Source organism: Canis lupus, chromosome 33, assembly GCF_003254725.2.
Source record: "Canis lupus dingo isolate Sandy chromosome 33, ASM325472v2, whole genome shotgun sequence".
Taxonomy (NCBI): Eukaryota; Metazoa; Chordata; class Mammalia; order Carnivora; family Canidae; genus Canis; species Canis lupus.
The window spans coordinates 17,705,146-17,723,538 of record NC_064275.1 but is presented as its reverse complement, the minus strand read 5'-3'; the positions used below and the strand labels follow the sequence as shown (position 1 = coordinate 17,723,538).

General features: G+C 42.5%; 1 protein-coding gene and 1 long non-coding RNA gene across 10 annotated transcripts in view; one reads left to right on the top strand and one right to left on the bottom strand.

Moving 5' to 3' along the window:
• The window catches only part of BOC (BOC cell adhesion associated, oncogene regulated), a 121,493-nt gene that overhangs the window by 102,576 nt on the left and 524 nt on the right, over positions 1-18,393 (bottom strand). The window lies entirely within an intron of this gene.
• LOC112678345 (uncharacterized) lies at positions 60-17,786 on the top strand. Its single transcript, XR_003147523.3, has 3 exons — positions 60-209; positions 14,106-14,203; positions 15,263-17,786. It is a non-coding gene; the product is annotated as an uncharacterized LOC112678345 (long non-coding RNA).

Genomic DNA, 18,393 nt, shown 5'->3' with positions numbered 1-18,393 from the left:
GCTGATTAACACAGGGCCTCCTCCCCTGTGGAGAGTTAATTAGAAATGTTACACTTCAAGAGGAAAAACAAGAGTAATGGAAAAGGCATCTGTGTGTGACCAAAGCTTAACTGAAAACAGGCTTTCTCTTCTCTCAGTCTGGGAAAGCAAGGAGCTGCAGCCAGGAAGAGAACAAGCAGAGATGCTCATCTGGGGATGGAATGACATGAGTGAGTGTGTGTGTATGGCAGGGTGGGGAGGGGGGGGGCGGGGGAGGGGGCGCATGTGAAGGGAGGAGCTCAGGGGCAGCGAAAGGAAAGGTTGGTATGAAGAATGTGGAATGAAGCAAGGCTGTGGTGGGCAAGTAGAAGAGGGGGAATAACCTTTCTACCTTCTTTTGGGGTCAGGCTATGGTGAGGAGGGGAGTGATGGAGGTAGGATAAACTCAGTTGTATCTGGTGGCCTCCCAGAAAACTGGGCTTTTGATTAATTAATTAATGCATTCCTATCCAGATAAGCCCACTCCTTCCCAGGCCCCCTTCTCATTGCTTCTCTTGGCTGCCCTTCTATTAGCCACAATGATCTTATTTTTATAATCTTTTTTTTTTTTTTCTGAAACCAAACTTACCAGGACTTTAAGTCCAAATGTTAGAAATAGAGACTCCTGGCTTGTATGTCTCAGTCTATTGTTTTCAAATACATTATTTCCATAAACTTTTACTGAGCCCATTCTGGACCAGAAATGGTACCAGGCACTGGAAATATAGTCATCATCCTATATACTAATGAAGGACAGATAAATGAACAATTGCAATACGAGGGGATAGAAAGATTCATGAAATCCCAGAAGGGCACCTGGCTCAGTTTTAACAGATGACATCTGAACTGAGTCTTGGATAGTGAGTAGGAATTGCAGGCACAGAAGATTCGATTCAAATCCCAGCACTTCCTCCCAGTTAGGGGAGCCTCAGTTTGGTTATCAATGTAATGTCTCTAGTCACACCTACCTCACTGGTGGTCATGAAGATTATATAACATAAACTAAAAAGTGCATAGCCCAGGCTTCTGGTTTCCCAGTCTCAGTGATCTTCACTTAAATTCTATTCTCTGTCAGCCCCACCCCGGACCACACTGCAAACTGCTCAGCACTCAACTGCTCAGTCTTTAAGATCCCAAACCAGGAACGCCGCTGTGCCTCACGCTCTCACTTCCCACTCTCTCCCATTCATGCCAGTGCTAAACTGGCTCTGTCCCGCTTTGGGAAATTCAGTCCCTTTATCTTCCCCTCCCTTTCAGTTCATCTGCCCCCATGACTTTGTCTTCCTCCCCACGAGGTCCCCACATTAGCCAGGAAGTGATTCTCTTTGGTCTCATCGATCCTATTGCCTTTTGGCTTACACTATGTATATCCCCAACCCTTGCTCAACTGCGTGGTCCTCCTATTCCCGCTCCTGGCATTTGAGCATACTGGAGAAAATCCAGACTGTGTAGTTCCATTACACTTGGATGTTTCCTAATCTCCACTGGGCCCTTGCTACTTCTTAGTTCTCTATTTATTTCTATTGAAATAAGTCAATGTATGTAAAGGGCCTAGCACTTAGGCTGAAACAGAAGCTCCATATGTTTATTTCTCTTTCCTCTTCCCCCAATTCCTTATCATATTACCAATGATGCCTAGTCTGAACCTCTTCCATTCTTCTTACATCTCTGATTTCCTTCAACCCTAAACCTTTTGCCATCTCACATAAGCTTGTTCCACTTTCCTAATTCCCAGCTTGTGTTTAATAATTCAGAGCACGTGGCCTCAATCTGCTGCCTGGTCTAGTCATATTGCAAGGTCTTGGTTTCCTTTTCTGTAAAATGGAAATTATAACAGAGATGATAAAAAGTACCCATGCCATAGAACTGTTCCAAGGATTAGACAAGATAGATAGCATGTGTTAAATGCTTAGGAAAGGATCTTTTAATGTTGCACTCAAAAAATGTTAGTTGCCATGATGGTGGTAATTTCTGATGCATTTCAAAGCTTTTAAAAAAAAAACCTTCCCTCTCTCAGAGAAATAGAGCTGGTAAGAACAAATCTGCACTTTAGATTCTATTCTCTCCCAATCCTTAAAAGACTTTCCTCTACAATGAACCTCTTACTGCTTCAATCTCTTCCTTTCCATTGGCTTCTACTTCTGAATCTGTAAACATGTCAAGTCTTTCCCATCCTTAAAAAATAAAAAATCATGTCTCAGCTCTATTATCTTCTCTAACTTTCTACATCTACTTCACAACTGTCAAACTTGTCCAAATGGTATTTATAATTACAGTATTTTTCTCTACCCTCCACACTTACCTGTAAATCTCCTGAAATCTGGCATCTACCCTCAGCAGTCAACAAAACCACAAATAGCTTCTTAAAGATCACTGACCTTTTCTTTACCTTTATCCTTTTCATCTCTGCAGCATCCTTTGATGTTGGTTACCCAGTCTTTAAGGAACTCTTCTCTTTTGGAGTACTTGGGTCTCTTCTTTCCTGGTAGTGCTCCCCGCCACCACCAGCACCCGTTGCTCCTGACACCCGTTTCTGTTTCCTTATCTGGCTCCTTTTCCTCCTATGAATACTTGAGTGTACATGTTTTTATGAATCAGACTATAATCCTCTTTTTTTCTTGCTTTATACTATCTCCCTGGACAAAGTCAACTGCTTCTATGACTAATAGTTGCCCTAATTATACCTCTCCAATCTTCATCTCATTAGCACAACTACTTTGAAAAATACTTTGGCATTATCTTGAAGAGCTGAACATCTGTATGCTATATGACCCAGCAATTCCACTCCTCAGTATAAGCCCAAGAGTAATTCTACACCTATGCACCAGGAGACACATGAGAAAAGGCTCATAGCTCACTGTTCAGAATAGCAAAAAAACTGGAAACATTTATATGCCCAATGACACTAGGTAATACAAACTGAATTTTTGCACAATGAAATGTTATATAGTAGTGAAACTTAATGATGCTCAGCTACACATAACATGTATGAATCTCAGTGACATAAGATTAAGTGACAAAAGCAAGTTCCAAAAGACACTATAGTATTAATTCTTTATAAAGTTCAAAAACAAGCAAAGTCAATTTATTTTTTATACAAGAATATATATGCAATAAAATATAAAACAAGGCAAAGGAATTCTAGACAAGGATTCACGATCACGGTTTCCTCTGAGGTGGAAGAATGGGATATGGATGCACACCTGAGTAGGTGTAGGTTACTGGTAATGATTAGATGGGCTAGAAGTTCATAGTGTTCATTATATTGCTAAAGGTAAAATACACGAAATAAAGTAGGGTTGTGCATGATCAATGATGAAAAAAATCTAGTTTTTAAAAAAGTTTTATTTATTAATGAGAGACACAGAGAGAGGAGAGAGTGGCAGAGACACAGGCAGAGAGAGAACCAGGTTCCAGGCAGGGAGCCCGACGTGGGACTTGATCCTAGGTCTCCAGGATCAGGCCCTGGGCTGAAGGTGGCGCTAAACCAGTGAGCTACCTGGGCTGCCCAAAAAGAATCTAGTTCTAACCTCTCTCCTAAACTCCCATTTCATTTTTTCGTCCTTCCTACTTGGCATTTTCATTTGATTATTTCAGTAGCTCTTGAAACTCAAAATGTGAAAAACTGACTTCACAGTCATCTTTAAATTTGCTGTCTCCTTAATCTCAAATTTTTATAAATGACCTTCACCTCCTCTGAGATAGTCTGGCCTATGCCTAGACTTCTAAAAGGCTCTTTGTTTCCTCTCATTCAGCTACTTGCCAAGTCTTACTTTATCCCCCTGTAACATGCATCTAAAAAGAGACAGAGCCAGATTTTGACCCATATTGTCTGTCACCACAGCCTATACTTTGAACTACCTATGTAGAGATGATACTGGATCAGTGACCCCTGGGCAATGACCTCTGGCACTGGCACCTGACAGTTTATATGCCCTTGCCATCAAGGAAGCTGAGGCACCAACCTGTTCTTTTCATAGCCTCTACCTTCTGTTGAGCTCTTGCCTCTCTAAATCCAGGCTGCTGAGCACTCAGACCCACCCCCCTGAAATCTTGCCCAGTGTTCTGGCTTTGACAAAATTTGCCAGGCCTGCTGGACAGCTCTTAAGGCCACCCTGTAGGGAGGAGGGCCACACTAGGCTCAGTGTTGGTAGGAATAAACAGCTCTTGTGAGCAGCTGGGATCAAGGTGGACCCAGCCAGATGGAATCTCTGGCTTTTTCTTTTCTTGGGCCCTGCCGAGCAGCAATCTCCAAGAGTGATCATAATGTACAGCCTCAGTGGGTTCTTACAGAAGCAATGGGGAGGATAGGCTGGGGCCCAGAGAGAGGAAGGGGGTCACAAGCAGTGTCAACAGCCATTTCTCTGCCTAATAAGAAGTGATTATTCCTAATAAGGACACAGCAGTTCCTGTTTACAGTTGTTCCAAACATCCCTCACACCACAACCCATTGCAAAATATGTGCCAAGGCCCAGCAACCTTTTCTGTTTGAGGACTCCTCTGACTTTACAGCTGTTAGGTCTGAAACTTTGCTGGATTCTGGCCTCTGCTCTTATGGAATAGGCATATTTTCTCCATGCCATGCCTCTTAGCCCAATGCTCTGCCTTCTTTTCCTTCTTTTGTGTCTACCAGCATGGCTCCCATTGTGGGCTTAAGCTCTGAGCAATGAACACATACAGATGTCTGGTGAGATCATTAGCATTTCTTCAGATGTCTTCTCACCGAACACAAGAAGTCTTCAAAATGCATAGTAGACAATTCCCAAGAGACTGCCTAGAGAGAGAGAAATTATGTAATTCAAATCCTACAGCTTCATGTCCTGTGAGAGATGTTTCCTGACTGGCTGTGCTGTGCCTGAGGAGGTAGATTCAGCATAGGAGATGAGAGGTCTCAGGATATAGAAGGAAGAAACCTTCTCTAAGAAAGTTTTCTTTCTTTAGGCAGTTTGCGGAAACCCTGTTTTTGTTTTTACTAAAACACTCAACACACAGTATAAAACAGGACTGTTTCCAATACTGCTGTCTTCCCAAGTTTTTTAAAGAGCTAGATTCTTGGTTACTAATTTCTTTTCCTCCCTTCTTACTCCCCTCCCCTTTAGCTTCTCCACCAAAGGGGCTTAGTTTCCACTCTAAGGACTGAGTGGGCCATTTAAAAGCACTTTCGATGGCGATGAAGGAATAGGAAGCTGTTATAGTATCCTCTGTGACAGGAGCCTGGGCTCTGTGGTTAGCCAGGTCGTGTGATGTCAGCTGTGGAGACAATTAACTCTGGACCCTCAGACAAGGAATGACATTCTCACTCTCCAGTGAGTGACTAAAATAGTTACCTCATACAGTAGTGTTGAGAATTAAATGAGATAATGTATGTAAAAAACAGCCCAGTTAGCATTATAATGATCAATAAATGGTGGTTATTATTAATATTGTGATCTCATTCATCTGGAACTCAGCCCCAAATTGGAAAGCCAAAAGGAAAAGGTTTCTGAGCAGCTAAAATTAATGTCTGTGGGCTGAAACAAAAATACTCAACTCACAGATGAGATTCTCTTTTTGAGCCTATTTAATACTGTATATAGAACTATATTAAGCTCACAGCAGATGAGGAGCAGCCAATTAAACAGGGAAGCATGCAGAGAGTACTCAGTGTGAGGGCTGAATCCCGATGACTGGTAATCAGAGCTACAGAAACAAGACGGAGAATTATAACCACACATTATTAAGGGGCACTTCGAACACGGTAATTCGTTGAGTATCCACTGGGTGATGCATCATCTATTGGGTGTAATGGGCATATTGTTTAATTCTCACAGCAGTCTTCTGCAGGGTGTATGTTTATCCTTGATATTACAAAGGTAAACATGAAGGTTCACAGAGTTTAAGAAATCTGTCACAAAGCTAGGAAGGGGGTATGACCTCAGAGCCTGCCTGCCTATAAAGCCTCCACATTTCTGATACTCCACACTCTCTCCCATATATCTTTTTAGGTCTCTAAAGGTCCCAAGTCCCACCATCTTTCCTTCTTTCCTTCCTTCTCTCCCTCCCCCTTCCTTTTTTCCTTCTTCTTTTCATCTACTTGATCATTGAATCAAGGTACTTTTTTAAAAAACCTTATTTTGGATGATTTTAGACTCACAGAAAGCTGCAGAAATAGTTCCCATGTAGCCTTCTCTCAGCTTCCACCAACAATATCATCTTACATAAGTAAAATCCATTATCAAAGTGATGAAATGAACATCAGTGTGATGCCATTAAATAGACTATAGACCTTTGGATTTCACCAGTTTTTGCATGTACTTATTTCTCAAGGAACTTGCAATCCAGCACATTTCTTATTAGAGCATAGTTTGTAACTGGCATTCTTCGAGTGAAATTAAGTTCACATGTAAGAAGAAAAGTTATATACCTTAGGGAAAGATTTCATGCCAAATCACGGAAATAAAGTTTAGGCGCTTAAAGGATAAACCCTTTGCTCTCTGAAACATTTAGCTCTTCAAAACAATGAATGTGCCAAAGCATTCTAGATAGCCAGAGGTGATCGTCTATGGTTACTCTGCAGAATACTGAGGAGTTGACGAAGTTCTTAGTGATACAGAAATCCTGTAAAGAATGTAGTCTTGTTCAAGGTCTCCAAGTTAAGCTATGGAGGTTTTTCCCACCATGTTATGTTACTCTTCAGTTTCCAAATGCATCAGGACACCATATTACACAGCGTGGGTGGAATATTTGTCAGTTTGGCTATCTCCTCAATTCCTTCCATGTGTGCCATGGAATTTCAGTGCTGGAGTCAGGCATTTCTGAATACATTTTTCCATATGTAGATTCACCACTACCCACCGAAGCACAGACATCTGACCTACTTAATGGAGTGTGAGATTGCTCTTTTCTTTCATCCTAAGAACATTTATGGTGATCAGAAGGGAGGCAGACTGCTGTGCTAATTCTGATCTAGGCATGTCCCAGGCCAAGAGAGCCAACTGTTTCTGCTGGTCTCTGGGTGGCACATCAGTCAAGAATGGAGCCCCTTTAAGCTCATTCTCCTCTCCATTTTGTTGCTGGTGTAGGAACCTTTGAGGCAGCCATTTTCTCGCCCAAAATATACAGAGAAAAGTCTCCCCAGTGCCATTTTAGAGAGATGTCCCACCAGACTTAGGTAGGTTTCAAGCTGACCCTGGCATCTTCCCTCTCAACTGCTTTTCTCCTCCATAATCTCCATTTGTGCTAGTCTCACCACCATCCTCTGGGAAGCTGAGACCTGAAATGTTAATGATGTTATTAATGCTGCCTTTTCCTTTGCCCCTCACATCTGTTCAGGGGTAGTGCTGTTGATTCCATCTCTTGCTCATCTCTCCTCTGTCCTGCTGTTTCCATCCATACTCACTTGAATCTTGGACAGGCAGGAAGCTGGCCACTTGCCTTTGCCACACTGTGAACTCTGAGGGGGCTGGGGGACTGCATCTTTGCCACCACTGTGGCTCTGGGATGGCCATCACGCTGGACAGATGGTTGGCCCTTCAGTGATATCTGCTGAGTGATTAACTCAGATGCTGAGTATCATTCCTGGGAGACTCAATCCCCAGGCAAAGCTCTGTTTCTTCTTTTAGGCTGGGCTCCAAGGCTGCAGAGGAAGAGGATAATGGGGAGGCTGGCCACGTGGCCTGGGGAACATCAGCCTCCCTATGCCTCTGCTTCTTACCGCTTCCATAGGCCACTGCTCCCTGCCCAGCAGCATTTTCTGTTCTGTTACCCTAAACTACCATGTCACTGCATTGGAACAGGTAAGAAAATTTGAATTGACAGCCATGAGTCCAGATTTCCTGTTATCTGTTCTCAGCAAAATGCAGTCACTCCTCATTCAGTAACTGTTCAGAGTTTCTCCTTTGTGTTAGGCACACTGCAGTTTTTCTTCCACCAGAATCTCTTCTTATATCTTCTATTGCTCACTCATTGTGTTTCTACAAGATATCACATACAAACTGTGTGTTTATCCATCATCATTGCTTTGAATTTCACCCACTCTATCCATTTTACCTGTACATGTATCAGAACTCAGAGACCAAAGTGGTAGCTCTCAGTTTTTAGGGCCAATTTGGGTCAGGGCCTTAAAAGACCACCTGGGATATCTGACATTCTGTGCCTCATGTCCCATCCTGAGATCAGTTAGATCGCTGAAAATACACCCAATACAATTACATCTTTGAGCTGCATTCTGGAGGATTTTCTTTGCCAAATACTTTCAAACTTCAAAAGCTGTCTCTAACACCCTGAGATTTATGCCTTATCTGCTTAAGAAGATAATCAGGCCACAGCTTGGCATTTTACAGAATACACACTGAACATACATCTGGGGTACTGGTTGTAAAATATGCTTGGAAGTCTCCAGACAGATTAAACTTTGTCACCGTTGGGTATTGGAAAGGTCACAAATTCCCATCAAGTGTGGCAGCCTGTGTCTGCCAAGCCTGGGACTTCCAGCTATGCTTTCATTCCCTGAAGAGACAGGGATGTGAGCTTGGGCTGTACTGGCTCTAAACCCCTTGAGCCTGGGAAATTAAGATTCTGGAAAGGACCTCAAATCTTTTTGTGTTAAAGGCAATGTGTTTTTGGAAAAACACAACTTCCTGTTTTTTACCCTGAAAGCAAGGTTTTTAAACATACAAATAATGCTCATAAAGTTTCTTAGACATCAAACAGGTCTTGCATAACAGTATTTTGATGATTGAAGGGTAAATAAATCAAAAACACATGCATTAAATGTCCCTTAAAATACACACATTTTAAAATTACGAGGGGAAAGTGCTTGACAAAAGCACCCTAGGTTTCATGAAGACCTCAATGTTTGAAAAATAGTTAGGACATTTGATGAATCCCAAACAAAATCAGGCTCTTCTATCTACAGCAGGATGCTGTGAGCCAGATTTCTGTTATTTCCAAGATAAATGGTCTGCCTAATCCTGGAAAAGAACGGCCCCCACCCCTGCAAGTAAAGCCCTGCAATGTGAGCCATCATCTTCAGTGGAGAAAATAGGAGTGACGTAATGGCCACAGCTGTGCAGTCAACCCTCTGGAGTGGCTTGATTTATAACTGCTTTGGGAGCCTCACAATATTACATCTCTTGATTTTGTGTACACATAATGTCTCAGCCTTCCCACTCTATGAATGTGTTAGGTAGTATTAAAGGTTTTTCCACTGGGGCATGTAAAACCTTGGCTTTGGGCCCAGCCAAAATTCAGCCACCCTTTGGGCATTATAATTGAGGTCTAAATAGAACTTGGCATCATCCTAGGGTCTCTCAATCAACCAACACTAAATGCCTACTAGAGCAAGCCAGTACTAAGATGGGGTGGGAGTGAGGGGGATGGAGGTTTCTCCAAGGGACATAAAAAAAAAGTTCAGAAACTCAGAAGATAAAGTCTCAGTTTCAAGCAGCTAATGATCTAGCTGCAGGGCTTAATCACATGGGAAATCATCAAATGCCACCAGGCAGATACAAATAAGGACTCCTAAACTAGGAAGGCTTTCATAAAGAGGAGAGGTTTTTGAGGGCTTTGGGGGATTAAGCTGGGTCATTCACTTGTGAAATGTTTACTGAACACCTACTATATGCAACACATTGGGCTGGTACTGGGGATGCAGAGGTGAACCAGACAGGCCTGGTTCTTACCCTTGGGCAGCTTGCATTTGAGTTGGGAAGATAGGCATCAAACAGCTAATTACATCACTTATCCTTAATTATAATTCTGAGTTCTAAAAAAGGGGAGGATAAGGGTACTGGGAGAAGCCGTAGCAGAGGCATTTGACCAAAGCCATAAGAGTTGAACTGTCCTAGAGCCTTTGTTAAAGTGTGGTTCACCACCAGCTTGTTATAAAGGAGACTCTCAGACCCCTCCCCAGTCCTAGTGAATCCAAATCTGTATTTTTAACTCAGTGCCAGGTGATTCTTAGAGCACATTAGACCTCTAGCAGTATGAAGATAACACAATATGCAGCAGAAGCAGAAAACTTGTGGGTCACACAAGTGTTTGACTATCCCAATTAAATGGGACAGACAGCCCTTTTTCCTGGATGATAGTCATAGACCTGAGTCCAATGTCGAGAAATCTATATCTTTTGCATAGATGCCGAAGGATACCCAAAGTCAGTTAATGGGCCACTCATCTTTGCCTTTCAGGAGGGCCTCTTTGTCTATCCGTATCTTTTTTTTTTTTCAGTTACACATCTACTGGGTCAGGATCCTTTCATGTTCCAAAATAGGAGATCTATTCTGTTTGGCATCAGTATTTCCCTCCCTCCCTCTCAGTGCTGGCTAATGCTTTCCAGATGAGGTGCGAGCAGCTGCTAATTGTACCCGGATCAGTCTTGATTTGTGTTTCAGTCAGCAAGGCACCTCACTAATGGGTCTGAAACTTGGCAGTGGGCCTGGGACCAGTGTCAAAGGAAACAGATCCGAAAGACACACGGAGAAAGGCAAGGAGACAGAGTGGATAGAAAAAGTTTAGAGGATGAAAGGAGGAGAGGAAATCAAAGGGACAGGAGAGAACTAGAGAGCATTTGGGGAAATCAACAGAGACTGATCTGAAAAAAAACAGAGGATAGGGGAGAGGGAGGTGAGAGGCAAACCCAGGAGAAAGGTAGGGGAGGCAAAGGGGAAAGAAGCAATGGCATCTGTATCTTTGAGAACCAGACTGCATTTTGTGATGTGATCCCAAATGCTGATGATGCCTGTGGTTGCTTGTGTGGACACTGTATATGGGGAATGTCAGATAGGGCAGCCCCCACATTTCTGCAGGCAGTAATCTGATGCCTCTCTCTTCTCTGTGGCCTCTAGCTTTCCAAGGGTTTGGCAGGGAGCACTGAACTCTGACAGCAGCCAGCAAGTGAAGGCTCAAGTTCCAAGTCTGACAGAGTTGTGGGGCCCAGACACACCTTGGCTTTATGAGCTGAGGCCTGAGGAAAGGCCTCTCCTGGCTTGAGCTCTTGGAGCCTGCTTTCCTGGAATTGAGTTGGAAAGGGGCCTTGTTAGGGGAAGCTGAGAACTGAGGCCTAAGACCTTTCTGAGTTATACATATTCACTGTACTTATTAAACACACATATACACCTCTAGAGGAAGAAAATCCACTTGCCGGTATGAATTCTGAATTGTTGCACATGCAAATTTGTGCAGGGAAAAGAGAGGAAGGGAAACATTATCAAGAGGCACAAGAACAGAAAACAGATGGGAGATTGCCAGTGGACAGGCTGAGCTTTGCTTAGGGCATCAGCAAAGTAGCGTCACACCCATCCCTGCCTCCAGCAAGAAACAAATAAACAAGCCTGTGTTGTGGAGAAAAAAATTAATACTTCAGAAAAAAAAAAGCATTTGTGTTTATATGTTCAAGTTCAAAAACCTGTAGACAAATGTTCTCAGCAACACTATTCACAACTGCTGAAAGATGGAAACAACCCAAATATCCATCAACTAATGAATGGATAAACAAACTGGTATATTCACATAGTGGAATATTATCCCGTCATACAAAGAAATGAATGCATGCTGAATGAATGCATCAAAAGCACTGATGCATGCTACAATTGTGATAAAACATGCTGGAAAACATTATGCAGAGTTAAAGAAGTTAGACACAAAAGGCCACATACTGTACTTTATTTACATGAAATATCCAGCAATGGCAAACCCATAGTGACAGGACATGGTTCAGTTATTGCCGGAGGCTGGGAGAGGGGAGCATTGGGTGGGACTTCTTACTGGGCATAGAGTTTCCATTTGGGGTGATGCAAAAGTTCTGGAACTAGAGAGTGGTGATGGTTGCACAATACTGTGGATATATTTAATGTCACTGAATTATGTACTTTAAAATGATAAATTTTATGTTGTGTTTTCCAATAAAAATGAAAAAAAAAGCAGTGAAATAATCATCACTTTGAAAATCTAAAAACAAAATCAAAACAATCTGTTTTTCCAAAACTTGTTTTACAGTTAGGTACTATTTTTGAGTCACATATTGGAGGTGCATTACTATAATGTATTTTCCTATGTCCCTGAAAGGGAAAGAGCGATGAAGAAAGGAAAAAGGGTGAGGAAGACAGGAGGGGGAACGTCAAAGAAAGCCAGTGACACAGTGTAGGACATAAAGGTGCAGGGCTGGCTGCTGAAGAAAAGTGGCCAGGATGAAGCGGGGAGAAATAAGCTGACGATCTTTCACCTAGGAGAGAAAGAAACCATGGACATAAGAAAGAAGACACAGAGAAGGCGCCAAATCTTTGAGTCGTGTCAGATAGCACTGATGAGAAACTAAGATAAACTAAAAGAGATTCTTAAATCAAAACAGCAGAAAGACAAACAATGTGAACTTCATTCTCTACCCATATGTCCCCCTTTATTTCCCGTGAGCTGTGAAGTGCCCGAGATCTGGGGCTGAGAACCTGAGGGAGTTCAGGGGGGGATAGATCTTTCCACTCTACAGGGCAAACCTTCCTAACTAAGCCCAGTGTCCGTAAATAACTGGTATCCTGCCCCTGTGCTCCCCATCCGGAGATGTGATGAAGCAGAGACTGGATGAGCCCCAGTCAGGGATACGGCAGGGAGAGCTGAGCACTGTGCAGGCAATCAGGCAAGATCATTTCTGAAATCTCTCCCGATTCTATGCTCTTGGATGTGAAGGGTTCTAAGCCACACACAGGTGCCTAACATAAGGAGGCTGGTCAGAGGATCAGTCCATGGGTGCTTACCACACACACGTGCTCTATTTGAAAGAGGACTTGTTGGCAGAACTTAGAAGGCCCTGCCTCATAGAGAGTTGTTAGATGAAAAAGACTGAGGTTGAGACTGTAACTTTTTTTTTTTTTTAAGATTTCATTTATTTATTTGAGAGAGAGAGAGAGAAAGAAAGAGAGAAGCAAAAGCAGGGGGAGAGAGGGAGAAGCAGACTCCACTGAGCTGGGAGCCCAATAAGGGGCTTGGTCCCAGGACTCTGGGATCATGACCTGAGCCAAAAGCAGATGCTTAACCATCTGAACCACCCCAGGTGCCCTGAGACTATAACTTTCTTACATTATTTCCAGGTAGTCTCAGGCGCCCTGAGACTATAACTTTCTTACATTATTTCCAGGTAGTTGGTATGTAAGGATTTTTTAAATTAATCTTTTAATTTGAAAATAGACATGAAAAAGATGAAAATAAAAATCACTCATAATGCCACCTCTTTGGTGAATATTTATGCATATTTACCTCTACTCAGCACACATGACTATACTGAACATACTGTTTCATGTTCTGGGGCTCAAGCTCATTTCTCTTAGGTCTCAGACAATATCATAATGACGTGTGGGTTCAAGAACTTTATGATAAAGACAAAACAGGGAGATAAGGGTGAGATGGTCATGTGGGACAGGCAATATGGTTTATTCTGCAAAAGAAAGCACAGAGTTCCATCCTATTTTCCAAAAACTATCAGTAGGAAATACTTAGGAGGAGGAGTATGTTGCACACAGGGATTATGCCTTCAGTCTCAGTCCTAGAATGAGGACAGCACAATCCTACAGACATAAGGCAAGAAATAAACCTTACTGTTATAAACACACATATGCACACAACATGCAAATGGTATAAGACGGCCTGCATTTTCTAAGGCTTCAAGGAAGGGCACCTGTGAAAGAAATCGGCTTCTGGAATCTGGGTTCCTTTGTAATGCGTATCTGCTAATGCATTTGAATCACAGGTGGAGTGCAGGGTTTTCCCAATGGAGTCTGAACTCCGGTAGACAAAGCTTGTCCTTGAACTGTATGGGGAATTTGGGGGATGTCTCACTTCCTACATAAGGAAGAAGCTCGTGAAGGGCCTACTGGTATTTTGTTCTAGGCAGAAGAAGATGGACATAGCAGGTATCCTGCTGAGCTCTGGTAAGCAGAAATCTGGTTTACAGAGAGGTCAGGAGGAAGAATTTAGGAACTAGGAAGCAGAAACTGCTTTCTGAACATTGGGATAACAGCCACTTACTTGTGCAAGATGCAGCTCAAGTAGGAGGTCAAGGCAATCCCTCCCCAGCTGCCTGCAATTCGCAGCCTTTATGGCTTTCTCCATCTCTTCAGGCCCCGCTGCAGCCCAGAAGTACACAATCAGTGGCTGAAGGGCACAACCAGTTCCCCCAAGATTGGGGTGTGGAAGGCACGATCTCTCAGGCTAAGAGGTAAGTACCGCACTGGAGCATCACATTTACATGATGGCACAGTGCCATTCAGGCCCTCCAATAACCTGACAACTATATGATCTTCCAGTGGTCCCTCACTGCACTCAAAACAAATTCCTACACTTTTATCATGGTCTGCAAGGCCTGTGGCCTGCACTACGACACTCCTCCAACCTGTCATCTTATCCCTTATGATGCCACACTTAACTCCCTTGCTTCCAGCCACAGGGACCTCCCTGTGGCACCCAGCACATTCCTGCCTGTCCCCAGGCTCACTGTGCCCTTTGCCTTGGACACTTTTCCCTCTGTGTTTACATCGCTTCCTCTGACACTTCATTCCAGCTCTGCTCAAATGTCACATCAGAACCACCAAAGCATTCGGACCACCTATCCCAAATAATATCCCCACTCCATTACTTACCGATTGGCAGTAGGCAAAAGTACTAACAGAGCCAGCAAAGAGAACAGATAGGGATGGAGGGAAGATATATATAAATACATATAGAAATATGTATTTAAAAATACATACATATCTTGTTTATCATTTGTCACCACCACTTGAATATAGGTACCATGAGAGCAGGGACTTTGTTTTGTTCACTGCTATATCCCTGGCACCTTAAATAATATCTGGCACTCAGGGTTCAGTGAACAGGGGCCGAATTAATGGATGGTCACTTTTTCTTTCATGCTGATTACCTTTACCTTTCAGTCCACAACTTAGAGCCATTTCTCTCCTGACTCTTGATCTCTCTACTTGCACTTAAGCCTCAAGTTAACTGCCACAGTTTCAAATAGAAAATGTCCTCAAACCATCTGAATCCCAAATCAGGGAAGAGTAGAAGGACTGGTCTTTAGAATTCCCTTGGATATAGCTGCTTCTCCTTTGGACGCAGCATTTTCTTCATCAATCCTGAGTCCCTGACTCAAATGAATCCCCTCTTCCCTCTACCCAACTCAGAAACAAGGGGGGCTCCCTTAAAACTGATTTTAGGCTAATCTTGTCTCACCTGTGTGGTAACTGATGCCCTCCCAATTTTTTTGTTTTTTGTTTTACAGATTTTCTTTTTCAGCAACCTCTACACCCAATGTGGGGCTTGAACTCAACCCTGAGATCAGGAGTTGCATGTGCCAGCCCAGCGCCTTGCTCCAAATGGTAAAGGACTCTATCACATATCCAGCTGGTGACAATGTAGGGCAGCAGACAAACATCTCCAGGCCTGCATCATCTGGGTTCTCACACCGAGCTGTTATCATGAGTATAATAAACCTACTCCATTCCTGAGCCCTCACTTCTAACTCTGCCCGAAGAATCTGTCTATGACAGAGATACAGTCAATGACACCGACTTGAGATGCCCTAGCCTCCTGGCACCCATATTCCTAGTTCTGATTTCTGTGGCTTCCCATCACTCTGTTCTTCTGGACCCAAGTAGCTCCATCATTTATTTTCCTCCAGCCCGAGCCCTGGGAGCACCTGATGACTGAGGCTAATATCCTTAGAGTGATCTTATGACCCAATGGCTTCTGGCCATTACTCTCAGTTTAGAACCTTGTGTGTAGGAAGGACACAGTTTCAAAATGCCCTAAAAATAATGAGATCAAAGATAAATCTTAAAAGCCTGAGTGGTGATCCTCAAGATACTTTGGTTTATATGTGGAGTTTGGGTTTGTATGTGGCCAGCTTCTTTGTCTTCTGGTGTTGTAAGGACACTTAGAGAGGGGCTGTTGCTTCTAAAAATTTGGATGCTGCCATCTTCAGAACTGCCCTTCCTGGCTGGTGGAGGTTTTCCAATGCTGCAGGAGGGCAGCTTTTCCTACTTCAGGTGCCTACCTGGGACTATGACCTCATCTGAAGGAAGGAGCTGGAACCCTTAGGGCTGGGAGGCTGTGGCTGGGGAAAAGGAAGGATGGAAGAGGTGGAGTGGCCTTAGCTTGTTATAGGTGCCTCATTATACACGTCTAAATTTGGCTCTCTCTCAAGCCTGCTCAACCAAGGAATGTGCATGCAAGAATTTTTTTTTTTTTTTTTTTTTTTTTTTTTTTTTTTTAGCTGTAATGAGTTTTGTTATACCTCCCATGCCAGAAACTTCTTTGAGGACAAACAGTAACATATGTAGATAGACATTACCTAGATGTCCAGCAAGACAGGACACTATGATATGCTAAGAGAAGAAATTCAAATGTTTATGCACATGTCACCAAAGCATTTTAGCATCTTCTTTTCACATACACTCAGTCTGCAGAGCTGTGGGCATGTTCACTTGCCCACTGCAGACAAGTAGATGAGGTGGACATCAGAGTACTCTAAGTCCTCTTGCCTAATACAGCCAGAAGTAGAGAAAATATGAATCTAGATTCTCACTCACTCCCTGCCCCCAATCTTTGATTCTTGGCCATTGTCTAACTTGTAACAGCCACATGATAAAGAACTTATTAACTTGTAATATAATGCATGAATAAGAAGGTAAAAAAAAAAAACTGCCCTTCCAACAGAAGGACTTTCTAAATATGAAACAAAACCTAGAAACCAGAAATGAAAAGATTCACATGTTTGACTACATCTAAACTAAACATCTTTGCAAGGTAAAAAATATTTGTTAAGCAGAATCAAAAGACACATGACCTACTGGGGGAAAATGTGTACCTTGTATCACAGATAAATGTTTAATTTTTCTAAGAACTTGGAAAATATCAACTAAAAAAACTACCAACCGAATAGAAGAAATAATAAAGGCTATTAATAGATATTTAATAGAAAGGAATATACAAGTAGCTCTGAAATGTGTAAAAGATGAAAAAATCTGGGCAGCCCCGGTGGCTCGGCGGTTTAGCACCTGTCTTCAGCCCAGGGCGTGACCCTGGAGACCCGGGATGGAGTCCCACGTTGGGCTCCCTACATGGAGCCTGCTTCTCCCTGTGTGTCTCTCTCTCTCATGAATAAATAAAATAAAATAAAAAAGATGAAAAAGTCTTATTCATAAGGGGAACTAATTAAAAATATACTGGCAGACCATCAAACTGACAAAGTCCAAAAAGTCTGATAAACTAAATTGGTGGGGATTTACAGAAATAGGCATGGCCATACATTGTAAGTGGAAATGTAAAACAGTATCTTTTATGAAATTTCCCAATACTTACCATAATCACAAGTGCTTATTTTTTATTCCCTTCTATGTTTATCCTAATATACTCTTTTCTGTGAAATGATTCATATACAATGCTATTCATCACATCATTATTGAAAAAAATAAAATTTGGAAACAACTTAAATGTCCATCAACAGAGGGCTAAATTATGATACCTTTATGCAAGGGAACAGTTTTTTAGCTCAAAGGGAATGAGCATGCTTTTTCCTGTGCTGATAGGAAAGATTTTTAACCTATATTAAATGGGAAAAAAAGAGAAGTACAAAAAAGTATGGCCATCTTTTTATGGAACAAAATGGGGAAACAGGTATAGATACTTGCTTGAATATAAAGTCGCTCCACAAGGATACATACACACAAATGACAGACAGATGTGAGGGAGAGACTTTGTGCATATCCTTTCAAGCTTCCTAAACTCTGTTCCAGGTGAATGTATTCTCTCTTTAAATAAATAAATAAATAAATAAATAAATAAATAAATAAATAAATAAATAAATAAAATAAATAATTTAAAGCAAGTTATCCTTGTTTCTGTAAAATATCAATTAATCCAATCATCAGCTTCAAAAATTAAAATCCTGGATAAAACCCCTCTCAAGAGATGCAGCAAATAACCTTTTAAAAATTCATCATCCTTAGCTGATGACTGGATAAGGGAGAGATGGTGTGTGAGAAGCCGGGTGACACAGACGCCACCCAGGAGCGCAGGGAGGTATGATGGGGAGTTTGGCAGGACGGGGAGAGAGGAAGCCGCAGAGGGAGAGCGCATCAGGGCCGGGCAGAGGCAGCAGTTGCTGAAGCAGCGGCTGCAAGTGGGTGAAAATGCCGCTACTGCCCGTTGGCCTTCACCTCAGGGTGTGCTTCAGACGCGACTGCCCTTTGTTACCACTGCTGGTTAGACTCGGTTTATTTTTCCATGGACTTCTTGGGGCTTCTCCTGTGTGTCAGGAATTGACAAAGGCTTGAGAAATTTACTTAGGAGACATGCAGGTCCTCTGACCCCACCAGAGAAAATAAACAAGTGTAAAGTGGTCCTTAAGGG